The sequence below is a fragment of the Pristiophorus japonicus genome, chromosome 2 (assembly GCF_044704955.1).
Source record: "Pristiophorus japonicus isolate sPriJap1 chromosome 2, sPriJap1.hap1, whole genome shotgun sequence".
Classification (NCBI taxonomy): Eukaryota; Metazoa; Chordata; class Chondrichthyes; family Pristiophoridae; genus Pristiophorus; species Pristiophorus japonicus.
In genome coordinates, this window is record NC_091978.1 from 268,045,196 (window position 1) to 268,072,179 (window position 26,984).

Here is a 26,984-nt window from a genome sequence, read left to right on the forward strand (position 1 = left end):
TTCAATAAGATCACCTCTCATTCTTCTGATTTCCAATGAGTAGAGGCTCAACCTACTCAACCTTTCCTCATAAGTCAACCCCCTCATCCCCGGAATCAACCTAGTGAACCTTCTCTGAACTGCCTCCAAAGCAAGTATATCCTTTTGTAAATATGGAAACCAAAACTGTTGCATGCAGTATTCCATGTGTGGCCTCACCAATACCCTGTATAGCTGTAGCAAGACGTCCCTGCTTTTAAACTCCATCCCCTTTGCAATAAAGGCCAAGATACCATTGGCCTTCCTGATCACTTGCTGTACCTGCATACTATCCTTTTGTGTTTCATGCACAAGTACCCCCAGGTCCCGCTGTACTGTGGCACTTTGCAATCTTTCTCCATTTAAATAATAACTTGCTCTTTGATTTTTTTTCTGCCAAAGTGCATGACCTCACACTTTCCAACATTATACTCCATCTGCCAAATTTTTGCCCACTCATTTAGCCTGTCTATGTCCTTTTGCAGATTTTTAGCAGGTGCTTTGGGAAGTCTGGCAATACCCTCAAACATAACCAATTATTTTTAAACAGGAACAAAAAACACCAACTGTAAAATAAAATGAACCAAAACACACCAAATTTGTTACTATTTTACTATGAAAACAGAATTTGATATCCACAACAGGTTGAATTATGCAAGAAGCAAAGTATCGGCTACATTGGTCTAAAACACAGTGGAACAACAGACACATCTGTAGAGCCATCGTCTGAGCTGCCAATCATTCCATTAGCTAGTGCGAGATTGATTAATTGTACTATACCACTGTGTTTGATTGGTATTAATAATATCAACTGCTGCCACTTCTTATAATTAATGTTCAAGTAAATTAGACCTGTCACAGCAGTAAACTGATGTTGGTGACCTTAAATCTACAGCAATTTCACCTCATGAACTATTTAAAATATTCCATTTTTCTGAAGTGATCTTGAATGATTTCCACATAAGATTAGCATTTTTGTCACAGCACAATGAATAATAATGTGTTTTTTCAGTCATCACCTGTTTGTCAGCAGGAAATTGCAGCATTGTTAAAACCTTGGAGAATACAATTTACCACAAGTTAATGACGACAAATGACAACACTCAGTAAAATGAAAATATACACGACAGTTCTGAGCTGTCAGTACTGTGAATAGATCTACTGTGATAACTTTATTCATTTGAATGCTAAAAAAATGGATTTACTCTTTGAATGCTTGGCTGTACTCCTAATATATAATAGGTTTCAAAATAATTTGAGAAACACCATTATAAAAGGGTGGTTTGCACAGGTTGTTCTGTTCCTAAAGTCAAACTTAATATGGTATGACCAAAATCATTACAATTGAGCCAACTGTGTCATCATCATCATCATCATCATAGGCAGTCCCTCGGAATCGAGGAAGACGTACTTCCACTCTAAAAACGAGTCCTTAGGTGGCTGAACAGTCCAATATGAGAGCCAACTGTGTGTACAGGTGTGGGAGGGCATGGTAGATCTAATTAACTTAAGTCATCCGCATAGTCCAGTTAGCAGAATACAGTACTCAACAAAGGCGCTTTTACACTACATCAGTGTAGCTGATGAGGATTCAGTCTTCCTTCCTTCGTTGGCTGCACTCCAGGGTTTAACAAACCCAGCTCTCTTATCTCCATGGCATCAAAGACCCATGGACCTATGATTTGCCATCAGGGTGAGGGAGCTGGTCATGGCGATGTAACTGCAGAGAGCTGGTGCACAAAAGTCAGTCCTCCATGACCTGAGCTAAAGAAGTGCGTACAAAAAGAGAGATAAAAGAACAAACTATACAACACATCATACCACATTTGGCAAGAAAGTACAGAGTACAAAAATTGTTTTTAGATATTACAAGAGACTAAAGACTGAGAGTTAAAAATGTTATCTGAGCTGATATAATTCAATGTCCTCCTAATAATCACACTACCACATTCACCTGTGACAGTCATAACCTGCTGAACCCAATCTGTCATCCACTGCACAGCAGATAGCAGAAACAGTCCTGATACTGCACAAAATCTTTGCTGCTACAGCCAAACAGAGTAGATGATCGATCCTCTGGCCTGTTTTGTAGAGCATGTTAATCCATTTCTCACCAGTAGTTACTACAATCTGCCATTCATTTAATTTAAAATAATCAATCATTGACAATAGCTTGGCTGTCTACTAACACAAGAAGAAAAAAACAAAAAATTTTGCTGAGGATTTAAAACTCCACATGCACATAGAATATTTATTCGGCATAGTTTACATCCTGAGTTGCTTTGGATTATTCCACACTCAGCATCTGAGTTGACATTGTAAGATACCCTTATCATATATACTTGAGAGTATCCGACAGTGGCAACGACAGAGGAATCTCCCCGCTATCAGCCACTGGGAAAGTCGTCGCTGGAGTCCTCCTCAACTGTCTTCTTCCCATGGCCGAGGAGCTCCTCCCGGAGTCACAGTGCGGATTTCGTCCCCTATGGGGCACAACGGACATGATTTTTGCAGCGCGACAGCTACAGGAAAAATGCAGGGAACAGCGGCAGCCCTTATACATGGCCTTCTTCGACCTTACAAAGGCCTTTGACAATGTCAACCATGAGGGTCTATGGAGTGTCCTCCGTTTCGGATGCCCCCAAAAGTTCGTCACCATCCTTCGCCTGCTTCACGAAGACATGCAGGCCGTGGTCCTTACCAACGGATCCATCACAGACCCAATCCACATCTGGACCGGGGTCAAGCAGGGCTGCGTCATCGCCCCAACCCTCTTCTCAATCTTTCTCGCCGCCATACCCCACCTCACACTCAACAAGCTCCCCGCTGGAGTGGAAATAAACTACAGAACCAGTGGGAATCTGTTCAACCTGTGCAGTCTCCAGGCCAGATCCAAGACCACCCCAACGTCTGTCGTCAAGCTACAGTACGTGGACGACGCCTGCATCTGCGCACATACAAAGGCTGAACTCGAGGACATAGTCGACGTATTTATTGAGGCGTATGAAAGCATGGGCCTTATGCTATGCATCCGTAAGACAAAGGTCCTCCACCAGCCTGTCCTCACCACACAGCACTGCCCCCCAGTCATCAAGATCCACGGTGTGACCTTGGACACCATGGACCACTTCCCATATCTCAGGAGCCTCCTATCAACAAGAGCAGGCATCGACTATGAAATCCAACACCGCCTCCAGTGCGCCAGTGTAGCCTTCGGCCGCCTGAGGAAAAGAGTGTTTGAAGACCAGGCCCTCAAAACTGCCACCAAGCTCATGGTCTACAGGGCTGTAGTAATACCTTCCCTCCTGTATGGCTCAGAGACATGGACCATGTACAGCAGACACCTCAAGTTGCTGGAGAAATATCACCAATGATGTCTCTGCAAGATCCTACAAATCCCTTGGGAGGACAGGTGCACCAACATCAGCGTCCTCATCCAGGCTAACATCCCCAGCATTGAAGCACTGACCACACTCGATCAACTCCGCTGGGCAGGCCACATAGTTTGCATGCCAGACACGTGACTCCCAAAGCAAGTGCTCTACTCGGAGCTCCTTCATTGCAAACGAGCCAAAGGTGGGCATCGGAAACGCTACAAGGACACCCTCAAAGCCTCCCTGATAAAGTGCGACATTCCCACTGACACCTGGCAGTCCCTGGCCCAAGACCGCCCTAAGTGGACGAAGTGCATCTGAGAGGGCGCTGAGCACCTCGGGTCTCAATGCTGAGAGCATGCAGAAATCAAGCGCAGGCAGCGGAAAGAGCGTGCGGCAAACCAGTCCCACCCACCCCTTCCCTCAACGACTATCTGTCCCACCTGTGATGGAATCTCTGGCTTTCGTATTGGACTGTTCAGCCATCAAAGAACTCACTTCAGGAGTGGAGGCAAGTCTTCCTCGATTCCGAGGGTCTGCCTATGATGATGATGATGATACTTGAGATTTGGATTAGGTTTAATCACAAATGATGATGGATTTTTGCTTTCTTTTTACTTATAAATGGTTTGTGAATTTGTATTGTAGTTAGAAATAATTAAATGGTTAAAGTTGTTCATTCTCAGGAAGCTTTACGTGTCAGCTGTGGCTCAGTGGGTAGCGCTCTCGCCTCAATCAAAAGGTTGTGGGTTCAAGTCCCCTCCAGGGACTTGAGCATAAAAAAAATCTAAGCTAGCACTCTATTGCAGTTCTGAGGGAGTGCTGCACTGTCGGAGGTGCCGTCTTTTGGATGAGAGGTTAAACCGAGGCCCCATTTGCCCTCTCAGGTGAACATAAAAGATCCTATTTCACAGAAGAGCAGGGGAGTTTTCCCCAGTGCCCAGGCCAATATTAATCCCTCAATCAACATAACAAAAAAAATGATCTGGTCATTACCACATTGCTGTTTGTGGGAGCTTGCTTGTGTGCAAATTGGCTGCCAAGCTTCCCACATTACAACAGTGACTACACTCCAAAAGTACTTCATTGGCTGTAAAGCGCTTCGTGATATCCGGTGGTCATGAAAGGCGTTATATAAATCCAAGTATTTCTTTCTTTTAATGTGTCACAGTACAATTTAGCTGACTGCTGTTCAGCTTCTGCTGAAAGTGCAGGATGTGTGATTTGAACACGTTGAGTTCTTTTTATTGGCAAATTGTGAAATGAGATAGGCAAGTTAGTCTTAAGGTAAGGAAATGGACAATGGGTCAAGACAATAAACAAGTTAGCATCTGGAAGTGTTGTAGAAACGACCTCATTTCTAGGAGTCTTGCTCACAGTAACACTCGTCATGCCATAATTAATTAGCATGGACAGTGTGCATGACTAGAGCCCTATAAAAAGCTTGAGCTTTCCTTAACAATTTGTGGAGACAGTCAGGATTGAAAAGATCGACAAAGATTACATCTCTATCCAGAAGAAAAATGGGGTAATTGGGTATTTTCTCTGTATGTCTACTGCATAGAGACATTGCGTGTGTCAAAGACTTGGCCGAACACAGTAAAAGGATTACGTCACAAACCATATTTGGTTGTCTGATTCGAATTCTCTTATAACATGGATGAAGTGAGTAAATCTCTCTTGTTTACACTATTGGTCTAATTATAGGTATCTGGTTTGTGCATGTGTGCATATGTCACTTTACATAGGATATACACAATAGAAACAGGCCTGTTCAGCGTTTATGCTCCACTCGAGCCTCCTCCTGTCTTTCCTCACCTAACTCTATAAGCATAACCGTCTAGTCCCTTCTTCTTCATATGTTAATCTAACCTCCAGGCCTAACATCTGTGGTTGGGAAAATGTTGGAGTCCATTATTAAAGAAGCAGTAGCAGGACATTTGGAAAAGCATTATTCAGTCAGGCAGAGTCAGCATGGATTTATGAAGGGGAAGTCATGTTTGACAAATTTGCTGGAATTCTTAAAAGGGGAACTGTGGATGTGGTGTATTTGGACTTCCAGAAGGCATTTGACAAGGTGCCACATAAAAGGATACTGCACAAAATAAAAGTTTACGGGGTTGGAGTAAATATATCAGCATGGATAGAGGATTGGCTAACTAACAGAAAACAGAAAGTCGGGATAAATGGTTAATTCTTGGGTTGGCAATCAGTAACTAGTGGGGTGCCGCAGAGATCAGTGCTGGCACCCCAACTATTTACAATCTATATTAACAACTTGGATGAAGGGACCGAGTGTAATGTAGCCAAGTGTGCTGACGATACATAGATGGGAGGAAAAGCAATGTGAGAGGAGGATATAAAAAACCTGCAAAAAGGACATTGATAGGCTTAGTGAGTGGGCAAAAAATTGGCAGATGGAGTATAATGTTGGAACGTGTGAGGTCATGCACTTTGGCAGAAAAAAAATCAAAGAGCAAGTTATTATTTAAATGAAGAAAAATTACAAAATGCTGCAGTACAGCGGGACCTGGGATCCTGGTGCAGGTACAGCAAATGATCAGGACTATTGGCCTTTATTGCAAAGGGGATGGAGTATAAAAGCAGGGAAGTCTTGCTACAGTTATACTGGGTATTTGTGAGGCCACACCTGGAATACTGCGTGCAGTTTTGGTTTCCATATTTAAGAAAGGATATATTTGCTTTGGAGGCAGTTCAGAGAAGGTTCACTAAGTTGATTCCGGAGATGAGGGGGTTGACTTATGAGGAAAGGTTGAGTAGGTTGGGCCTCTATTCATTGGAATTCAGAAGAATGAGAGGTGGTCTTATCGAAACGTATAAGATTATGAGGGGGTTTGACAAAGCGGATGCAGAGAGAATGTTTCCGCTCATAGGGGAGACTAGAACTAGAGGACATGATCTTACAATAAGGGTCCGCCCATGTAAAACTGAATTGAGGAGGAATTTCTTCTCTCAGAGGGTTGTAAATCTGTGGAATTCACCGCCTCAGAGAGCTGTGGAAGCTGGGTCATTGAATAAATTTAAGACAGAGATAGACAATTTCTTAACCGATAAGGGAATAAGGGGTTATGGGGAGCGGGCGGTGAAGTGGACCTGAGTCCGTAGTCGGATCAACCATGATCGTATTAAATGGTGGAGCAGGCCTGAGGGGCCGTATGGCCTACTCCTGCTCCTATTTCTTATGTTCTTATGTTCTCCCCTTAAAGGCATTATACCATACACCTCAACCACACCCTGTGGTAGCAAGATCCACATTCTTACCACTCTCTGGGTAAAGACATGTTGTCTGATTCCCTATTTGATTTCTTGGTGACTATCTTATATTGATGACCTCTAGTTTTGGTCTTCCCCACAAGTGGAAACATTCTTTGTAAACTTATGAAAGGTTTTGATAGAGTAGATAAAGACCTTTATTAGGTCACCCCTCAGCCTTTCCTTTTCAAAAGAAGAGGACCAGCCTGTTCATCCTTTCCTGATAGGTAGGCACTTGCATTTCTGATATTATCCTTGTAAATCGTTTTTGCACCCTCTCCAGTGTCTCTGTATCCTTTTTATAATATGGCGACCAGAATTGTATGCAGTACTCCAACTGTGCCCGTTCTGCAAGTTTATTACTGTCTTCTTGTAATTTGTTGCAGTCCTCCTCAGTATTAATTATCCCTCCCTCTCCAATTTGGTGTCATCTGCAAATTTAGGAATTGTGTTTTTGATTCCAAGTCTAAATATAAATTTTGAACTTTGGTCTCAGCACTGATCCTTGTGGAACACCACTACCCACCTTCTGCCACTCTGAATAGCTACCCTTTACCCCTACACGCTGCTTTGTGTCTAGAAGCCAGTTAGCTATCCATTTTGCTACTTGTCCCCTGACTCTGCATTCTCGAACCATATTCATTGGGTCTATTATGTGGTACCTTATTGAAGGCCTTTTGAATATCTGCATTACCCTTGTCTACACTCTCTGTTACCTCTTCAAAATATTCAATAAGGTTGGGTAAGCAAGTCTTTCCCTTTTGAAATCCATGCTGACTATTCATTATATTTTTGTTTTCTAAATGTTCTTCTATTTTCTCCTTTAGTAGACATTCCATTATCTTTCCTGCCACCGATGTTAAGCTGACTGGTCTGTGGTTTCCTGAACATGTTCTATCTCCCTTCTTAAATATACGTATTATGTTAGCTATCCACCAATCCTCTGGCACTACACATTTTTCTAATAAATTATTAAATATGTGTATTAATTGTCTGCTATCTCTTCCCTAGATTCTTTTAAAATGCACACATGTAATCTGTCCGGACCAGGGGTTTTATCCTCTTTGAGTTTAATTAGTTTATTTAATATTTCTCATCTTTTTATTTTAAATGTGGTTATCTCATTTCTAATCTCATTATTCAATGTCACGTCTACCTGATCTGTCTCCTTGGTAAATACTCCAGCGAAGTAATTATTTAATATTTCTGCCATTTCTCTATTACTGCCTATGATTTTATCCTGTCCATCCCTTAGCGGCCCTATTCCCATCCCGAGTTTCCTTTTTGTATTTATATGCTTGTAGAATATTTTACTGTTTTGTTTTATGTTCCTTGATAATTCATTTCATAGCTTATCTTTGCCTTCATAATTTTTTATTTTAAATTTCTCCTAATCTCTTTGTATTTTCCCTTATCATGCTCTCCCCTACTGTCCATGTGCTTAGTGTATGTATGCCTCTTTCCTTACCCTCAATTTTTCCCTTATATTTTTATTCATCTATGGTGCTTATCTTGTTCTTGTTTTTCAGCAGAATATATTTTTCCTGGACTTTGTTGAACACCGTTTCAAATGTTTTGCCTTGCTGTTCTACATCATTGTTTGCCAATATGGTTTTCCATTTTATTTTCCCAAGTTCTGTTCTCAGCCCCATAAAATCGGCTTTTCTCCAATCTGATACCCTGGTTTTCATCCTACTTCTGTCCTTCTCAATTATCATCTTAAAGCCTATTATATTATGGTCACGATTACCTAGATGTTCCCCTCCTTTTACTTTTATCATCTGCTCTGGTTCATTCCCCATTACTAGATCCCATAGTGAATCCCCCCTTGTGGGGCTTCATATATATTGGGTTAGAAAGGAGTCCTGTACACATTGTAGGAACTCCATCCCCTTATCCCCTTTACCTAACTCTTCTGGCCAATTAATATCGGGGTGGTTGAAATCCCCCATGATTATTATTCTATGTTTTTTACTCATTTCCCTAAATTGTTAGCATATTTCTTCCTCCACCTCCATTCCACTATTAGGTAGTCTGTAGACTACCTCGACTAGTTGGATTGATCCATTATTATCTTTTATTTCTATCCACATGGATTCAATTTCTGTTTTACTGATACCTACGTCACTTTTTTCTACTGCCATTATGTTATCTCTAATAAGTACAGTTACTTCACCTCACCTTATTCACTTTCTATCATTTCTAAATATGTTATATCCTGCAATGTTTAATTCCCATTCCTGATTTTTCTGTATCCCGTGTCTCAGTAATTCCTACTATATCTGGTTCCTCGCAATGTATTGCTGCCTCCAGTTCACTTGTTTTATTACAGGACACTGTGGTGCCGAAATTCAGTGCAGCCAGAAAGTTCGTGGTGTTAAGGCCTTTTTTCTCCGATTAGCGCCGCAAAGTTTGCGGCGGCCATTGGATCCAAATTCAGCTTTTTGACCGCAAAAAAGGTGTTCTAGTCTTATTAGCCCTGCAAAGCTGAAATTTGCAATCTTAATTGGGGTGTTACTCCCATGGGAAATTCACCCTTAGGGTGATGTGGCAGCTGCCATTGCAGCACAGGAGCGAGGGAACGAACGTATCGGTGCTGCTTTGGAGAGGATGGCCGTGGCTCTGCAAGAGTCGATGGAGCAACTAAGTGCTGTCATATCTGGTGGCTTTCAGACAGTGACTGCTCACATGGAGTCTCAGCTGGATGCTCCCCGAGACTTCAGTGTTGCTTTCGCGGCTGGGCCACGGGGAACCTTTGGGGGACCTTCTATTGTGGCGCCACAGCACCAACCTGAGCTCCCTGGTGAGTGCCACCCCTGGTGACTTACTCAGGCTCCTTAGGCCAGGATACGGATGATGCGCTCCCTCCAGCTCGCAGCATTCCTGGCCCCAGACCTGTCACTCCACCAGTGCCTCCACACATGGCCTCGCCCGAGCCAAGCCAGACTGAATCCTCCCAAGAGGGTGTTGACCAGTCTCCAGCCGGCCCTTCCAGGCCCAAAGCTGCTCAAGGGCATCCTAGAAGGACATCTTCAGCTTCCACATAGGGAAGACAGCAGCCTTCCCAGACCGATGAGTCAGCCACAGGGGAGACACTGAGGCTAAGTCGCAGGTTAGGCACACATAAGAGGGGTTATACGGAAATGCATATGGGTGCTAAATGATGTTTATATATTATTTTTCGGCACTGTTTATTGTTCTGGTAGTTGTTTGTAGATATATTGATTTTGTATTAAATCAGTATTTTTCGTACCTATATCTGGGCTGCTATATAATGTGAGGGGAGCATCATCATCAGCATAGATAGTCCCTCGGAGTCGAGGATGACTTGCCTCCACTCTAAAAGTCCAATGTGGATTGACAGTCTATCACAGGTAGGGCAAATATTGGTTGAAGGAAAGGGTGGGTGGGGAGCCTGGGTTGATGCATGCTCCTTCCGCTGTCTGCATTTGGTTTCTGGTTGCTCTCGGTGATGAGACTCGAGGTGCTAAACACCCTCCTGGATGCTCTTCCTCCACTTTGGATCAGGGATTCCCAGGTGCCGGTGGGGATGTTGCACTTTATCAAGGAAGCTTTGAGGGTGTCCTTGAAGCATTTCCTCTGCCCATCTGGGCTTGCTTGCTGCGTTGAGGCTCCGAGAAAAATGCTTGCTTTGGGAGTCTGGTGTGAGGCATGCGGATGATGTGGCCCATCCATCGGAGCTGATTGAGCATGGTCAGTGCTTCGATGCTAGAGATGTTGGCCTGGGCGAGAACACTGACATTGGTGCATCTGTCCTCCCAATGGATTTGCAGGATCTTTCGGAGGCAGCGTTGGTGGTAATTCTAAAGTGCTTTGAGGTGCCTGCTGTATATAGTCCATGTCTCTGAGCCATATAGGAGGGTGGGTATCACTACAAATAAGCTTGGTGCCAGATTTGGAGTCCTGGTCTTCAAACGCGCTCTTCCTCTGGCGAACGAAGGCTGCGGTGGCACACAGAAGGCAGTATTGGACATTGTCGTCAATGTCTGTTCTTACTGACAGTAGGCTCTCAAGGTATGGAAAATGGTCCACGTTGTCCAAGGCCTCACCGTGGATTTTGATAACCGGGGTACAGTGCTGCGTGGCAGGGTCAGGTTGGTAGAGAACCTTTGTCTTACCGATGTTTAGTGCAAGGCCTATGCTTTCATATACCTCAGTGAAGGTGTTGACGATGATGTTGGATCTAGCCTGGAGGCGGCAGTGGTAGAACAGATTCCCATTGTTACCGCGTGGAATGCTGAGCTGGGGCAACGGAGCCCCTGGATTGAGATTTCCATTTTCTCTGTGAATCTCGGGATCTCTATTTCTCGCTCTCTTACTCTCTCTCTCAACCTCTCTCTTTCCACACTCTCTCCCTCCGCTTGAGTGCAGATTCTGTGCTTGTCATGTATCTTACATTATTATATATAACTGTATCCTAACATGCTATACATGACTGTAATAAGATATGACCTGTAACCACCAGCATACCTTACCACCAGGGGTGCACTTGCAAGAGACAGGTATATAAGGACAGGTCTCAGGCAAGTGCAGCATTCCAGAGCTGTGAAATAAAGGTGCAGGTCCAGAGTGACCTTGACTTCACTACATGCCTCGTGTGAATCTGTACTGAGGGGACAGGACTTTACAGTGGCGACGCGTTACGGGATTACAGAATCCACAGAAAGGCGAACAACGGATCAGATGAAAAGTACAATGCGGGAGACAATTGGGAGGACTTTATAGAAAGGCTCCAGCAAAGCTTTGTAACCAAAGACTGGTTAGGCGACGATAAGGCAGACAAGAGAAGAGCCCATCTCTTGACCAGCTGTGGCTCTAAAACATACGCTTTAATGAAGGATCTGTTGGCACCCGAGAAACTAGCAGGCAAGTCATTTGAAGAATGGAGCACACTGGTAAGAGACCACTTGAAGCCAGCGAGCAGCCTACACATGGCCAGACACAGGTTCTACAACTACAGACACTGTGCGGGCCAGAGCATACCCAACTTCGTGGCGGAACTTCGGAGGTTGGCTAGTTTATGTGAGTTCTCCGATGAACTGAGGAGAGAAATACTGAGAGACTTTTTCATTGAAGGAATAGGCCTTGGAGGCAGCAGCACTGGTTGCACAGACATTCTTGGGAGGGGAAGAAGAAACGAGGTTGATTTACAATGCAGGTACGACAACTAACGAAATATCGGAACAAGAAGTTCACAGCACTAAACAAGCTGCTACCCCCACATACAGACAAAACCGGGAGAACAGGCTCTCGACAGCAGGCAGAAGCCATCAAGGGCCACAGGAACGGCCGTTCACACCTCATCAACCCACAATGCGAGCAATCAACTACAAACTGAGAGAAGCTCAAGAGAGATCAACCAGATGCAGCTCATTCTTTGGGAACACTGTGAACAATGGAACAAGTCTGTGCTGGAGGTGTGGGGGTGGGCACTCATCACGGGGATGTCGATTTCAGCAGGCTGTTTGCAGAAATTGTGAATATACAGGGCATTTGGCCCGCATGTGGAAAAAAACGGCAGCTCAGCTGGTATATGAATCGGATGGGTCGGAAAGCGGACCAGAAGATGGTGGGGACAGTACCCGGGACACCGATGTACAGCGGGTCAACACGATCAATGGCCGCTGCTCCTACAACAGGACGCCTCCTATAATGATGAGGGTCCTACTCAACGGGATATCTGTCAACATGGAGCTGGATACGGGAGCAAGTCAATCTTTCATGGGCACTCAATAATTTGAACAACTGTGGCGCATAAAAGAGACAGACCAAAACTCACAAGGGTCGACACCAAACTAACGACATATACCAAAGAAATCGTACCAGTCCTCGGCAGCGCCATGCTCTCTGTCACACACAAAGGGACAGTGAACCGACTTCCCCTGTGGATTGTCCCCGGAGACCTCCCAGCACTGCTGGGGAGAAGCTGGCTGGCAAAACTAAACTGGAAATGGGATGATGTTCATGCCATGTCATTAGAGGAACGGACCTCCTGCTCAACAGTTATAAAGCGATTTGCACATCTCTTTCAGCCAGGTGTGGGCACTTTCAAAGGGGCCAAAGTCAAAATCTACATCACACAGGATGCTAGACCGGTCCATCACAAGGCCAGAGCTGTACCCTATGTGATGAGGGAAAAGGTTGAACATGAACTAGACAGGCTTCTGCGGGAAGGCATTATATCACCTGTGGAATTTAGCGACTGGGCAAGTCCCATCGTACCAGTCATGAAGCCTGATGGATCCGTACGAATCTGTGGGGACTATAAATCTACCATAAACAGAGTCTCCCTACAGGACCAGTACCCGCTGCCCAGAGCGGAGGACTTAATTGCCACATTGGCTGGAGGTAATCTTTTCTCAAAATTAGACCTCACATCTGCATATATGACGCAAGAATTGACCGAGGAACCCAAGCTACTCACCACCATCAACACACATCGAGGCCTTTTCATGTACAATCGATGCCCATTCGGCATCAGGTCGGCAACTGCCATATTCCAGCGCAACATGGAGAGTCTGCTCAAGTCCATCCCGGGGACAGTTGTATTTCAAGACGACATACGGGCAGGGACACCGACTCCCATCTCCGTAATTTGGAGGAAGTACTAAAGCGGTTGAATCGGATAGGCCTACGAGTCAAGAAATCCAAGTGCCTGTTTCTCGCACCCGAGGTTGAATTTTTGGGCAGAAGGATTGCCGCTGATGGAATCCGCCCAACAGAGTCCAAAACAGAAGCAATTTGCCTGGCACCCAGGTCCCGGAATGTCTCAGAACTGCGTGCCTTTCTCGGGCTACTCAATTACTTTGGGAACTTTATGCAGAACTTAAGCACGCTGCTGGAGCCTCTCCACGTGCTACTCAGGAAGGGGTGCGATTGGTTTTGGGGGGACGCCCAGGAACGCGCCTTCAATAAGGCACGCAACCTTCTGTGTTCCAACAGTGTTTTGACTTTCTTTGACCCAGGTAAAAAGCTAGTTCTCACATGCGATGCGTCAGCATATGGGGTCGGGTGCATCTTGCAACATGTCAATAGTGCGGGCAAATTACAACCCATAGCTTATGCCTCCAAGTCACTTTCGCGGGCGGAGCACGGGTATGGAATGGTAGACAAGGAGGCGCTCGCGTGCGTGTACGGTGTCAAAAAGATGCACCAATACCTTTTCGGGGCCAAGTTCGTGTTAGAAACCGACCACAAGCCCCTCACGTCCCTCCTATCCGAGAGCAAGGCAATAAACGCCAACGCCTCGGCGCGAATTCAACGGTGGGCACTCATGCTGGCGTCCTACGACTATACCATAAGGCACAGACCAGGCACAGACAACTGTGCCGACGCGCTCAGCAGGCTACCCCTGGCGACCACAGAAGAGTCTGACGAACAGGACTGTGAGATAGTCATGGCAATCAATGCCTTTGAGTCCACAGGTTCGCCCATGACGGCTTGCCAAATCAGAGTCTGGACAGCCAGCGACCCCACGTTATCCTTAGTAAAAAGATGTGTCCTAGCTGGTGACTGGGCAGAGGCTCACGATGCCTGCCCCGAGGAATTAAAACCCTTTCGCAGGCGCATGCATGAGTTATCACTACAAGCAGACTGCCTGATGTGGGGCAGCCGAGTAGTCATGCCTCTGCGAGGCAGAGAGGCATATGTCCGGGAGCTCCACCGCGAGCACCCGGGGATTGTTCTCATGAAGGCCATAGCCAGATTCCACGTCTGGTGGCCTGGTATTGACGTGGACTTGGAGCTGTGCGTCCGAAGGTGCACCATTTGTGCCCAACTCAGCAATGCCCCCAGGGAGGCTCCACTGAGCCCCTGGCCCTGGCCTGCCAAACCGTGGTCACGGGTGCACATAGACTATGCGGGCCCATTCATGGGCAAAATGTTCCTCGTAGTTGTAGATGCATTTTCAAATTGGATTGAATGCACCATTTTAAACTCGAGCACAACCTCCACCACTGTGGAGAGCCTCGCAACCATGTTAGCAATGCTCGGAATCCCTGACGTATTGGTCAGTGACAATGGTCCGTGCTTCACCATCGCAGAATTCCAAGACTTTATAAGTGACCACGGCATAAATCACGTCAAGACGGCACCGTTCAAGCCGGCCTCCAATGGCCAGGCAGAGAGAGCAGTGCAAATCATTAAACAAGGCAAGCTTAAAATCCAAGGTCCCACACTGCAGGGTCGCCTGTCGCGACTGCTGCTGGCATACAGATCTCGTCCGCACTCACTGACTGGGATCCCCCCCGCGCAACTGTTGATGAAAAGGACTTTAAAAACAAGGCTCTCATTCATCCTCCCAGACATGCACAAAATCGTTGAGGCAAAGCGCCGTAAGCTGACTGAGTACCATGACAGAAATTCGAGGGGGAGATGGAATGAGGTAGGGGACAAAGTGTTTGTACTAAACTATGGCAGGGGTCCCAAATGGCTTGCAGCGACAGTAACGGGCAATGAAGGAAACAGGCTACTGGTAGTACAAATGGACAATGGCAAAACCTGCCGGAGGCATGTAGACCAAGTCAAAAGCAGATTTACCAACAACACTGCGGAACCAGAGGCAGACTACAATGTGGAACTCGTACCACACCTGGTGGACAGACAGAGGGAACAACCTGAGGAAAGGGCAATCCCAACAGACAGCCCAGGCGAGTCAAAACAATCACACCAATCGAAACAGACAGCTCAAGTGAGATACCAGCAACCACACCCAAAGAAAAACAGACACCAAGGCAAACAACTGAACCACAACTCAGACGCTCCACGCGAGAGCGTAGACCACCTGAGAGACTGAACTTATAAAGACAATACGACCTTGGGGGAGGGTGATGTCATGTTATACATGACTGTAATAAGATATGACCTGTAACCACCAGCATACCTTACCACCAGGGGTGCACTTGCAAGAGAAGGTATATAAGGACAGGTCTCAGGCAAGTGCAGCATTGCAGAGCTGTGAAATAAAGGTGCAGGTCCAGAGTGACCTTGACTTCACTGCATGCCTCGTGTGAATCTGTACTGAGGGGACAGGACTTTACAGTGCTGAACTTCTCCAGTTCATTAAAGAGGCTTCTGGTCTTGTTGCTGTGTAATACGGAGCTTAGCTCCGGGACCTCGTCCTGTCCGGAGCCCGCTGATCTCCCCCAGATGATCTCTTACCGATCTTCTCTGTGAGACCGACTCAGCTGCTATTACTTCGAGGACTCTGGGGAGCTTCCAACCCACCCTCAGGTTTGGATCTTACCTTCTTGTCTCTCTTCGCTCCCACGGCTCCGAGATCTCTGTCACTCTGCACCAACCCAAAAAGCTGGTCGGGGCACCGTCAGCTAAAGAACCGGCTTTTTCACGCTGAAAATCAGTCCGGGTTGGAGTGGCAGCGGTGCGCACTTTTAGTGTGTCACTGCAGCCGCAAGCCCCACACCGCCACGAGAGTCAGTGGTGGCCCACACCGCTGCAAAACCTCCTGGGCCGAATTTACATCGGGGCGGCCAGTTGAGCCCAATTTGAGCTCGATTCTGACGAATGGCCGCCGCAAACGGGCAGGAGCGGTCCTTCCTGGGACCGTGAATTTCAGGGCCTGTGTGTATCACTGTACAGACAGTTGAACTCATTTTTAATAGCAGTTCCTCTCACTTTATTTTAACCATCTTTTTGCACTCCTATTTTATAACTATTTATTCCTTGGCCATCGATGTCCTCTCTTAGTTTAGCCTTTGCAATGCTCTCCTTTTCTGTTTTGACCTTTCATTGGAGTGGATTGACGTATAAAGATGCTAACGCAAATCATGTGTAATGTCAAAACAAGTCTGAAAGTAGGGACAAGATTAGGTCTAAAATGGCTTCAAACTGTGAAATACATCATGAGTTCCCACATTGCCAAAGGCTACAGACCTCAATGTTTTCCAGATGCTCTGGTGGTTGAGATTTTATCTGTGATCAATAATCCTATAACGTTAGAATAATCAGTTCTAATGCTTGTATTTCTAATAATCATCGATTTTTGAAAGTTAGAACACAATCTATTTCATACTGTTATCGAAAGCTCTGTAAACTTTATAATCAGGCTTACAATAGAAAGGATTGCTTAACAGATCTTCCGCCATTTGAACAGATAGGAAAAATGTTATACTACATCCCAGTGCTGCATAAGAGTTCTGAAATTAGAGGATTACTTATACATCACAAATCAGCTAAAAAGGTAATTTTTAAATAAAGAAAGAGAAATGCTATGACCTTTTCCTCAACAAGGCCACCTGTCTTACAAATAGCAATATGTAGGTCTCATTACTTTAAGCAGCTTGCCTTGATCTGATCTGAAATCAAATCCAGAAGGCTTTATGCTTCCACTTTTAAGGACTGAAATCTTATGAAACATAATTATCATATAGTATCCATAAATAAAAGATGCCTGTACCACAACTGAAGAAATTGCACTTCAGTTGAATGCTATGTCAATTTTAATTAAAATATTTCAATAGCTTAAATATTATCGTGACTTTCCTGCTTTTTAATGAATAGTAAGCACTCTAATTTTTGGATATGTTAAATGAATGCTTAAAATAATATCGTTTGAAAAGTAACTTTGGGCACATTGCACATACTGTAATATTAACATATTTCCTGTGGTGAAATAAAAATGCATGGGGGTTTTAACTTCCTCCTCCTGATGGAAAACGGTGGTAGTGGATTTTAAATCGCAGCAATGGACTTACTGCTCCAATCCCACTTTCTTTCCCACTGGCCACCATATTGTTGTTGAAATTTACATGGTGGCTGAGGCACCTGCCTGAATCAGGAAGAAGCCTTATGAATCCATGCAAACTGGGGTCTTTGAACATACCTAAGAGCCCAAAGCAATTTTAACGATCTACTTGACAGAGCATGTGCCATGGATACTCCGCTTAGTAAAACCTGGCGGGCAAGGGGAAGAAACCTGAAAGGTAAGTACTAAAATTATTGTTGTGGGGCCAGGAAGACGGCTGCTACCCTGTTTCAGGTAATGCTCAAAAGAATAAAATGCATATCTTCTGGGGAATGCAGCTTTTGTTTACTCTTTGAACTAAATCAATAGAATGGTCCTTTCAAAATAAATGAATTCTACACTGTACCTGAACTTGAACTAGCCACATTTGATCAAAATCTCAGTCATTAAGGAAGTGTTCTAGTGTTATGGATCCTGATATTGTGGAATTTATTCACGTCAAACACAAACACAGACCACTAAAGATGATCTGCATGTTTTTTAATGAGATAAAAGAATAAATCTAAAATAAATATAGAATCATAGAAACAAAGAGCATAAATGGAGGCTATTCGGCCCATTGATCCTGTGCCGGCTCTTTGGGAGAGCTATCCAATTAATCCCCTGCACTTTCCCAATAGACCTGTAATTTTCTTTCCCTTCAAGTATTTATCCAGTTCCCTTTAGAATATTACTATTGAATCTGCTGCCTCCACCCTTTCAGGCAGTGCATTCCAGATCATAATTCGCGGTGGGTAAAAAATGTCGTCTCTGGTTCTTTTGTCAATCACCTTAAATCTGTATCCTTTGGTTACCGACCCTTCTGCCACTGGAAACAATTTCTCCTTATTTACTCTATCAAAATCATTCATGCTTCTGAACACCGATAATCAAATCTCTTAACCTTCTCTGCTCGAAGAAAAACAACCCAAGCTTCTTCAGTCTCTCTACATAACTGAAGTCCCTCATCCTTGGTACCATTCGAGTCAATCTCTTCTGACCTCTGATCCTCTCCAAGGCCTTGACATCCTTCCTAATATGTGGTGCCCAGAATTGAACACAATATTCCAGCTGGGGCATATCCAGTGCTTTATAAATGTTTAGCATATCTTTCTTGCTTTTGTACTCTATGGGACCGAAATTGCCCCTTCCCTAAGGCCCGTGACTGCCGGAAATTGGCGGCCACACTGCGGAGTGCAATGGCCACAGATTTTTCGTGGAATGGCTGCCATTTTCAAAATTCCGCTCCTGTGGTATCCCGCTGGTGAGCCACTCCCCCACTACCACTCTGCTGCTGCCGCCAATCCGTCCTAAGTGCATCATCAGAGCGCGCACCGCCGATGGCGAAATTCCGCGGAAAAAAATCTTGCTGCCACCGCTCAGTGCCACCAGAAGCTTTTTCTGCCAGTGCACTGCTTTGGAGTACTTGCCATTAAAGGGGCGGACCGACTGCTGTGGCTGCCATCTTTTTTTTTCCGGCCGACTGCCAGGTCTGGTTGACAATTATGCCCCTGGGTTCGGCCGGGCTGCCAACAGCTACTGGCCCAGCCAAAACCATCCCTGTTGGCCCAGTGGACCGAACTTAAAGAATCACACGATCATACCGATCTCCCCTTTAAGTGAAGGGGAGAGTCATGGTGACGCGGCGCCATGATGACATCATCAGCACTATGCTGATGAGGGAGAGCGACAGACACTCCGCCCGTCCACCGCACCCCCCTCCACTTCTGTCCCTCTAGTGTGAAAACTTCCGCTCACCGCCGCACATCCGCCCCCATTATGACCGACTTTTGGTCCGCTGAAAAAAAAAGCCAGAGCAGAATTTCGCTCAAAAGGCCACCGCTTCAACCACGACGATTTTATATTTCAGATTTCCAGCATCCGCAGTATTTTGCTTTTGAACAAATGTAAATGTATTGCTACTTTCTTGTTACATTATTCTATTTATTTTGCAGAACATTTCTAATAGAAATGGTTCTGTATTATTGTGGACCTGCTGATGTTTCCAAATTGCCCAGTTGAGACTCCAGCCTAGATTCTGACCACAAATGTTGCTATTGGAATCATGGTACATGCACAAGACTGCGCATTGAAGTTCCTCGCAAGTTATCCTGACAAACTTACACTTCTGGTTCTGATACATAAGAACATAAGAATTAGGAACAGGAGTAGGCCATCTAGCCCCTCGAGCCTGCTCCGCCATTCAACAAGATCATGGCTGATCTGGCCATGGACTCAGCTCCACTTACCCGCCCGCTCCCCATAACCCTTAATTCCCTTATTGGTTAAAAATCTATCCATCTGTGATTTGAATACATTCAATGAGCTAGCCTCAACTGCTTCCTTGGGCAGAGAATTCCACAGATTCACAACCCTCTGGGAGAAGAAATTCCTTCTCAACTCGGTTTAAATTGGCTCCCTCGTATTTTGAGGCTGTGCCCCCTAGTTCTAGTCTTCCCGACCAGTGGAAACAACCTCTCTGCCTCTATTTTGTCTATCCCTTTCATTATTTTAAATGATTCTATAAGATCACCTCTCATCCTTCTGAACTCCAACGAGTAAAGACCCCGTCTACTCAATCTATTATCATAAGGTAACCCCCTCATCTCCGGTATCAGACTAGTGAATCGTCTCTGTACCCTCTCCAAAGCTAGGTGCGGCCTCACCAATACCCTGTACAGTTGCAGCAGGACCTCCCTGCTTTTGTACTCCATCCCTCTCACAATGAAGGCCAACATTCCATTCGCCTTCCTGATTACCTGCTGCACCTGCAAACTAACTTTTTGGGATTCATGCACAAGGACCCCCAGGTCCCTCTGCATCGCAGCATGTTGTAATTTCTCCCCATTCAAATAATATTCCCTTTTACTGTTTTTTTTTCCCAAGGTGGATGACCTCACACTTTCTGACATTGTATTCCATCTGCCAAACCTTAGCCCATTCGCTTAACCTATCTAAATCTCTTTGCAGCCTCTCTGTGTCCTCGACACAACCCGCTTTCCCACTAATCTTTGTGTCATCTGCAAATTGTGTTACACTACACTCTGTCCCCTCTTCCAGGTCATCTATGTATATTGTAAACAGTTGTGGTCCCAGCACCGATCCCTGTGGCACACAACTAACCACCGATTTCCAACCCGAAAAGGACCCATTTATCCCGACTCTCTGCTTTCTGTTAGCCAGCCAATTCTCGATCCATGCTAATACATTTCCTCTGACTCTGCGTACCTTTATCTTCTGCAGTAACCTTTTGTGTGGCACCTTATCGAATGCTTTTTGGAAATCTAAATACACCACATCCATCGGTAGACCTCTATCCACCATGCTCGTTATATCCTCAAAGAATTCCAGTAAATTAGTTAAACATAATTTCCCCTTTATGAATCCATGTTGCGTCTTCTTGATTGCACTATTCTTATCTAGATGTCCCGCGATTTCTTCCTTAATGATAGCTTCAAGCATTTTCCCCACTACAGATGTTAAACTAACCGGCCTATAGTTACCTGCCTTTTGTCTGCCCCCTTTTTTAAACAGAGGCGTTCAGATAATATTCTGCCTTCCAGTTTTTGCCACCAAAATGGATAACCTCACATTTATCTACATTATACTGCATCTGCCATGCATTTTCCCACTCACCTAACCTGTCCAAGTCACCCTGCAACCTCTTAGCATCCTCCTCACAGCTCACACTGCCACCCAGCTTCGTGTCATCTACAAACTTGGAGATATTACATTCAATTCCTCCGTCTAAATCATTAATGTATATTGTAAATAGCTGGGGTCCCAGTACTGAACCTTGCGGTACCTCACTAGTCACTGCCTGCCATTCTGAAAAGGACCCGTTTATGTCTACTCTTTGCTTTCTGTCTGCCAACCAGTTCTCTATCGACATTACTTCCAATACCAGTGCTTTAATTTTGCACTCTAATCTCTTGTGTGGGACCTTGTCAAAAGCCTTTTGAAAGTCCAAATACACTACATCCACTGGTTCTCCTTTGTCCACTCTACTAGTTACATCCTCAAAAAATTCCAGAAAATTTGTCAAGCATGATTTCTCTTTCATAAATCCATGCTGACTTGGACCGATCCTGTCACTTCCTTCCAAATGCGCTGCTATTACATATTTAATCATTGATTCCAACATTTTCCTCACTACCAACGTCACGCTAACCGGTCTATAATTCCCTGTTTTCTCTCTCCCTCCTTTTTTTAAAAAAAAAGTCTGGTTACATTAGTTACCCTCCAATCCATAGGAACTGATCCAGAGTCTATAGAATGTTGGAAAATGACCACCAATGCATCCACTATTTCTAGGGCCACGCCCTTAAGTACTCTGAGATGCAGATTATCAGGCCCTGGGGATTTATCGGCCTTCAATCCCATCAATTTCCCTAACACAATTTTCTGACTAATAAGGATCCTCCTGCTCACTCGACCCTCGGTCCACTAATATTTCCGGAAGCTTATTTGTGTCTTCCTCAGTGAATGCAGAACCAAAATATTTGTTCAATTGGTCTGCCATTTATTTGTTCCCCATTATAAATTCACCTGATTCTGACTGCAAGGGGCCTACGTTTGTCTTCACTAATCATTTTCTCTTCTCATATCTATAGAAGCTTTTGCAGTCAGTTTTTATGTTCCCTGCAAGCTTCCTCTCATACTCTATTTCCCCCCTCCTAATTAAACCCTTTGTCCTCCTCTACTGAATTCTAAATTTCTCCCAGTCCTCAGGTTTGTTGCTTTTTATAGCCAATTTATATGCCTCTTCTTTGGATGTAACACTATCCCTAATTTTCCTTGTTAGCCATGGTTGAGCCACCTTTTTCATTTTATTTTTACGCCAGACAGGGATGTACGCTTATCCAAGATATACATAATTTGCCAGTCATGAGCCCAATCTCGCAACACATTAAGATCTGCCTGAATCAGATGAGCAGCATCTACAGTCGTTATACTCGCATATATCGTGGTATCATCTGCAAATTTGCAGGTCATGCCCCAACACCTACATCCAGATCATTAATAAAAATAATAAGGAGCAACATTCCCAACAACGATCGCTGTGGGACACCACTGGTGACCAGTCTCCAAACAGATATAAATCCATCGATATCTACTTTTTGCCAATGTCCTTGCAGTCAGTTCTCAATCCAGCTCAATATATTGGCACTAATACCAGAGGCTTCGATCTCAGAGAAGCTTCTTATGCGGAACATTATCAAAAGCTTTTTCAAAGTCTAAGTAGATAATGGGGCCAAAATTCAGCCTCCCCAATGGCCTTTGGCCACCGGAACGCGGCAGCCACGCGGCGGTATCGAATGGCAGCTGATTTTTCGTAGAATGGCCGCCGCTCGCAAAATTCTCCTCAGGGGTTTATCGAACGGTGACCATATCCAACCCACTCCCCCCACTTGCGCCCCGCTGCTGCCGAACCCTCCTAAGTGCCTCATCAAAGCGCACACCGCAGAGCTTGCAGCGGCCCTCCCATTCAACTGAAGAGGAGAGCCGTTGTGCCGTGCCAGCGCGATGATGTCACCAACCCGGCGCTATGATTGACAGCAGCGGAGACTCCGTCCCCCCTCCAGTTCCGCCCTCATTATGACGGACGCTCCATTCCCATCCCCACTTCCGCCCTCATTATGACGTCCGGCCCGCTGAAAAAAAACACACAAATAGCTGAATTTCGCAAGATGGGCCATCTCATCCATTGCGGCTGCCAAAACACTGCAAAAACAGTAGGTGTGACCAGTTTCCGGCAGGGGTGAATTTCGGCTCCAATGTCTACTGGACCTCCCTTATCCACCAACTTTGTAACTTCTTAAAAAAATATATGTAATTGGATTTGTAAGACATGACCTCCTTTTTATGAAGCCACTTTGGATGTCCCTAATGACAAGGGATTACATCGATATATGGCACAGAAATAGGCCATTCGGTCCAACCAGTCCATGCTGACATTTATGCTTCACTCGAGCCTCCTCCCATCTTTCTTTATCTATATCTATCAGCATAACCCTCCATTCACTTTTCCCTCATATGCTTGTCTAGCCTCCCCTTAAATGCATCTATACTATTCACTTCAACCACTTTTTGGGTAAAGAAGTTTCTTCTGAATTCCCTCTTGAATTTCTTGGTGACTAGCTTATATTCATGGCCTAGAGTTAGAGTGGAAGCATTCTCTCTGTATCTACTCTATCACAACCTTTCATAATTTTAAAGACCTCTATTAGGTCACCTCTTAGCCGTCTTTTTTCAAGAGAATAGAGACCCAGCCTGTTCATCCTTTCCTAATATGTATAACTTTGCATTTCTGGTATCATCCTTGAAAATCTTCTCTGCAGCCTCTTCAGTGCCTCTATATCCTTTTTATAATATGGCGACCAGAGCTATATGTAGTACTCCAAGTGTGGTCTAACCAAGGTTCAGTAAAGGTCTAGCATAACTTCCCTACTTTTCAATTCTATACCTCTAGAAATAAGCTCTAGTGCTTGGTTTGCTTTTTGTATGGCCTTGCTAACCTGTGTCGCAACTTTTAGTGATGTGTGTATTTGTACTCTGAGATCCCTTTGTTCCTCAACCTCACCTAGGGCCCAAGTTTGCCCAGGAGTTGCTCTGTTTTTTTTGGAGCAACTAGATTTTTTTGGAGAATCTTAAAAATCGCAATTCTGTCCATTTAATTTGCTCCAGTGTAAGTGAGTTAGTTAGGTTTTTTTTAAAGTTTAGTTTTGTTTTTTCAAAAGGGGGCGTTACCAGCCACTTACATCTGTTTTGACCATTTAAGCAAGTTTAGGCAGCTAAAAGTTACTCCAAACTAACTCAGGCCAGCATATGTGGCCACTTGTGTCCGCACAGAAAAACCTTGCGGTGAGCTAAGAAATCAGCGCAGGTAGCCAGGGATTGGGCGGGGGAGGGTAGGCAGGGGGGGAAAGGGAAGTGAGAGGACCTTGCAAAGCACTAAACACCTTCACAATTAACTAATACAGATCTTGTACTGTCACTTTTGCATAATTTACACATTCCACAATATAAAGCTTCATAAAATATGCACTTTTTAATATCATTTATATCAGAAGTTGAATTTTGATGGTGCTGACTGCCTTTCTTACTGCTCTTATCAGCAGACAGTCTAGAGACAGCTTTTCTAATTTGAGCAGCTTGTTCTTTTTCTAAATCTTTTAAAGAAACTTTCCTCCTTTCCCCCCCATCGCCCCCGATCAAAACTCTTCCCCCACCCCGATCAAAAGTCTCCCCGCACCAACCTGTTTCTTGTAGCCCTCAAGAGTGGTTTGAGTCTTGAACTCTCCAAGATCATCAGACGTGAATTTAGGTCGTTAAGTTTAGGGGGCTATTTTACTGAGGAAGGTTTCACAGCCAATTTTTTCCTCGTCCAACATCCCCAAATGTGAACACTTTTCTAGCAGAGGCGGAGGTCAGGACTCAGGAGCTGGAGAAACGTCGGGGGCTGAAGGAGCATCGGGGGAGGGGTGGTTGGGACTCGGGAGCCAGAGGAGCATCAGGAGAGGGGTGGTTGGGATTCGGGACTCGGGAGCCAGAGGAGCATCGTAGGGGGGGTGGGGGGCGGTGAGGGACAGGGGTTGTGAATCAGGAGCCAGAGGAGCATCGGGACTGGAGGAGGAGGCCGGGAAGGCGATTGTCAGCCAGAGGGGAGGATCAAGGGCCTCACTCGGGGAGGGGGGAACAGAGGTCTCGTGGGTGGAATCGAAGGTCTCAGGGTTGGAGGTCAGGGGGAGATTGGATGCCTCAGGGTGTCCAATCGTGGAGCATGGTTGAGGCAGGGAAGGCAGCGGCCGGCCTGTGTGGCAGGCCAATTGGCCTGGGATAGGGGCGGCAAACATTGGGTCGTCCCTTCAGCCAGGGATAGCATCGGGATGCGATGGGAGGGCGAGGAGCTACTGTGCATGCGCGAAGACTCCACTGCACATGCACACAGCTGCTGGCACTGTTTTCAGCACAGGACTGTAGCTCCGCCCCCCACAGTGATTGCCATGTCACGCCAAGCCCTAGGACAGTCCATGGAGCAGGGAGAATAAGGAGCTACATTTTCGGCACCGTTTTAGGAGCAGAAAGTCAACACACCTCGGGCAAGTGCGCTGGAAAAAGGGTTTGGGGAAATTTGGGTCCCTATACTCTCACCCTCCACATCATAAATTACCTATCTATTCTTCTTACCAAATTGTAATATCTCACATTTATGTGTGGTGCATTTAATTTGCCAATTATATGCCCATTCTGCAAGTTTATTAATATCCTGCAATTTGTTGCAGTCCTCCCCAGTAATGACTATAGCCCTCAATTTGGTGTCATCCGCAAATTTAGAAATTGTGTTTCTGATTCGCAATATGTACCTCTGTCGAAGCAGTTATATATTGCAACCCTAATGCTTCCCTCAAGCATTTTACCTATTACTGATGTTAAACTAATGGGCCTATAGTTATCCAGGTCTGTCTTGTCACACTTTTTAAAGATGGGGACAACATTAGTCTCCTTCCAGTCTATAGGAACTATTCCAGAGTGGATTGAGCTATTACAAATACAGGCTAGGTGTTCGCACAGCCCAAGTCCCATCTCCCTGAGGGCCTTTGACTGGATGTTATCCGGCCTGGTGGCTCTATCTATTTTCAAGTTCTTTATTTTTTCTAAAACAATATATTCATCTATGTTAGTATTATTAGTTTTGTTAGTAACATTATCACATTCTAATAGTCGAGTATCATCTTCAAGGCTGAATGCAAAATACTCATTATTATTTCGCCATACCCATTGAGTATAACTTTGTAAACTGTCCTTGAACATTCTACAATGGACCAATACAGTCTCTGACCGTTCTCTGACTCTTCATAGAACTGAAAAAGCTTTTCCCATTATTTGCACACATTTCTACAATCCTTGCTTCCATTAGCCTTTTTACTGATCTAATAGCAGGCTTTGTTTTCTTTAGTTATTCTTTGTACTCAACTGTATTTAGTCGAATATTAAATGCCTTTAATTTATAGAAACATTTCTGTTTACATCTTATTTGTCTTTGTATATAACCAGTCAGCCACCTTGTTTTTTTCTTACCACACTTCCTTCTTTTGACATATTTGTTTTCCACATTTTTTAATCTTGTTCTTAAAAACTTTACATTTGTATTCTACAACAGTCTCATTACCACCCAGTAGGGTTAGCCACTGAACCCATTCCAAATCATTTGCCATTTTAGTGAAGTTTGCTCTTCTGAAATCTGACATTAGTTGCAGATTCTTAGTATCTTAAGTTCTTCTTGATAATTGAAACCGTATAATGTTGTGTTCACTGTTGGCCAGATGTCCTCTGGGCCAGATGCTCCCCCTGCAAACTTCAAGAAATTACACAATCACCCCAGATTATTTAATAAATCACATTTTCGGTGTTTAAAAACTAACTTTGAAAGCCTTTTTTAAAAGTACAGTTCATTAACTGGTCAAGAATGAATAATGTACAATTAAATAGGTATTTGAGTTTTACATGATTTGCTTTTGTGGGGCAGGGAGATGGGTTGAATCACAGCCCATGGG

General features: G+C 44.7%; 1 protein-coding gene across 1 annotated transcript in view; it reads right to left on the minus strand.

The window, feature by feature from the left end:
- Nucleotides 1-26,984, minus strand: part of tll1 (tolloid-like 1) — a 454,505-nt gene that overhangs the window by 123,401 nt on the left and 304,120 nt on the right. The gene's annotated exons all lie outside the window — the stretch shown is intronic.